This window comes from Amblyomma americanum, chromosome 10 (genome assembly GCF_052857255.1).
Source record: "Amblyomma americanum isolate KBUSLIRL-KWMA chromosome 10, ASM5285725v1, whole genome shotgun sequence".
Taxonomy (NCBI): domain Eukaryota; kingdom Metazoa; phylum Arthropoda; class Arachnida; order Ixodida; family Ixodidae; genus Amblyomma; species Amblyomma americanum.
In genome coordinates this window covers 100724932-100728207 of record NC_135506.1, presented here as the reverse complement: position 1 = coordinate 100728207, position 3276 = coordinate 100724932, and positions in this window count along the sequence as shown.

The following is a 3276-nucleotide window of genomic DNA, read 5'->3' as shown; positions in this document are numbered from 1 at the left end:
ATAAAATGTACAAGACATGGAATAAAGCGTGAACTGCGTTGAGACTTTGTTAAAGCTGTAATCGCCACATTAATAAGTAAACAACTAAAAGATAGGGATTTTTCTTCAATCTAGGGAATTTCGGGGGTTCATTTTAGGGATAAAACGTTGACCTGAGTTGGCATCACTGCCCGTGGGTCTTCTGGCGGGAGCCGCGCACACGCGCGGACGCAGATCTGCCATGGAGACCGCTGCCATTATCGCCCGGCCACCGTGTGTGAACGGACCGCCGCGGGCCGCGAGCGAGGAGCCACGCCAGGTGAGCGGAACCTTTCTCCCCCACCGTTGTGTGTGCGCTCCACCCTTTTTGTGCATTTCACCCCCGTACGCGAGCGGAACACTCCCTCGTTGCGGCGGTTGTTTGGTTGCTCGCTGCTGCTTGTATTGCTCGGGAGCAATAAACGCTCATCCGAGTAGCATACTCGTGTTTGTCCCCTCTGGCCCGAACCCGCCGTGGTTGCGACTTACCGCACCGCGGGTTGGGGGTCACAGCTCTGACTGCTAGGGCTGGCACGCTGGTGCTAGAGAGCGACTAGTGCTTCTAGCCCTTTGAGCGTTATTACAAGAATAACCCCCATAGCCTACAGCCAAGTAGCCAGTCTCCAGCGTTCTTCGCGGACGCCATGACGGCCTTCGCTCGCCGCGGGTACGATCCCGAGACGATGGCATGGACAGAATTCGTCGCAGGCGCATTGTCTCCGCCTGAAACTTCCACTCCGAAGCAGGAGATAGTGGGCGAAGGTTTATTCTCGTTGGTGGCACATCGTGAATACCAGCAACGCGTGAACACTTCGGCGGTGAACGGACCCTCCGTGAGTGCCGCTGTTTCTGTGCATCCGAATACTGCAGGCTCCAACCCTCCGCTCTCAAACAGTGGTATTGAAGAAATGGCGGCCAACCGCTATGCCTCGACTCCGCAAAGATTTCACTATCGTCATCAAGCCTAGAGTGACGATCTCCCTGAAGACGGCCCTGCAGAACGGTGAGCTTGGTGATTTGCTCTCAGCCTATGTAAATGCCTCTTCGGTGGACACGTTTAGCATCTGGCCCATCTGGGACCAGAATTTCATCATCGCCACCACTCAAGACGTCAATGCGGCGAATGCGCTTGCTCGCGAATTTACCCTTAAATCTTCCATTGGCTCCATTCCGATGGTCGGCCACGCCAAAGTCGACGGTGAAGTCTGCAGGGGGATTATTACTTACATGAGCAGGAACCTTCTACCACCCTGAAATCTAAAGTCCGGTGGCGCGGAGGAGATAGAGCCTTCATCCGCAAGCTGGGGAAGTCGACGATTGCCCTGCTCACTTTCGTGGGGCGTAGAGTACCGCGTTACGTGCACTATAACAGTGTGGAGACTGTGGTGCGCGAATATAAGCGGACTATTCTTGCGTGTTTCCAATGCGGCACCATCAGTCACCGCGTGGACTTATGCCCGAATCCTCAAGACAATCGCTGCGGGCACTGCGTCCAAACGGTCGCAGTCCTCGAAGATGGGAACATGGCGCCCCACGAGTGCAATCCCTTCTGCATCGTCTGTGGTGGCGCCCATCTTATGGGCTCGCAAGATTGCAAAGCCAAATTCCGACGCTGCAACAACTGGGCAACATGACCGATCATGGAAAACAACCTCAGAGTGCAGTGGCCCCGGGGCCTGGCACCGCTCCGAAAGTCCCCCCGCCTAGCAACAAGTAAGTGCAAGGCCCAATCGGACAGGCGCCACCGGCGGGCGCCTCGCCCGGGCGTGCCTCCAAGCCTCCTCAATCAACTAATCACAAGGCGTCACGTGATCCAGCTGCCCCCACATTCCAAAACGGGGATTTTCCGCCTTTCGTGGGCCCTCCGCCTGGCGCGCCAAAGAAGATCACACCCCAAGGTAGGCAGCCGAGATGGGCCCCTCCGTCTCCCCATACTGCTCTACCTTCTCCTCCACTGAATTTCCATCCTCCCCTGATTAGAACAGCATTTAAGACAGCACTACGCCTAACCCTATATACCTCAACCGGAAACCTCCTCCAGCTAGGCCTACAGAACACGATAGGTGAGTTTATCGAGGCCCACCGACAGACACAATACATACGTCTCGCGAGAACCACCACCGGCAGACACATCCTACACACCCTCGGTATCCAGATTCCAGCCACGGATCTCACACAGCTCCCGCTCCCCCCACCACATTCACCGCGAACTACATATTAAACCTCTCCCCAAAAACATGCACCCCATCTACCACGAACCCCGCCGCTGAGCTAGCGCAGGGGCGCTCCGCAAAAACTATGGCATGGAACCGGATGCCCTGTGGGTGGATGCCGCATGAACAGGCGAGGACGCGGTTGTAGCCATCACGAATCCCTCCCTACAACCGATTGCCACCCTTCACACATCTCCCACTGCCACTTCGGAGGAAGCCGCCGCGGTGGCTGAGTGGTTACGGCGCTCGGCTGCTGGCCCGAAAGACGCGGGTTCGATCCCAGCCGCGGCGGTCGAGTTTCGATGGAGGCGAAATTCTAGAGGCCCGTGTGCTGTGCGATGTCAGTGCACGTTAACGAACCCCAGGTGGTAGAAATTTCCGGAGACCTTCACTACGGTATCCCTCATAGCCTGAGTCGCTTTGAGACATTAAACCCCCATAAACCAAACCAAACCAATTTCAGGGGAGGCTGAAGAGGCCGCTATTACCTTAGCCATCACGCGTAGGGAGGCCCGGTATATACTATCGGACTCTAAAACTGCCATACTAAATTTCGCCAGCGGGAGTGTTCACGTCCCTGAATTTCGCATACTGAACTCCCTCGCCGCACACCCGTCCCGCCACATGGAGCTCATATGGATGTCTGCCCACTCCGGGAATCCGGAAACGAGGCTGCCAACGCTTTAGCTCGAGGTTCTCTCAACCGGGCACCGGTGGCCTCCGAACTAGGGTTCTCACAGGAGTGCATGCATTCCTTCAGTGAACTGACGCAGGCCTGCAAAGCCGAGCGTTGGCTGTAGCCCCCACCCCATCCCTCCCTCGACCATTATCACCAGACAATTTGGAGGCGGCTCCAAACACGCACCTTTCCTTCTCTTTATATACGCTCGCGCTATCACCAAGTCTACACAAGCCCCTCCTATACCCTCTGCCACCTCCCCAAAGCCACTCTTGATCATATCTGTTTCCTCTGCCCGGCGGATCCTCCCCCGCGGGGCCTGGAGCACCTTACCACTTGTGAGGCTTGGGGGAGACCCTACTGCGC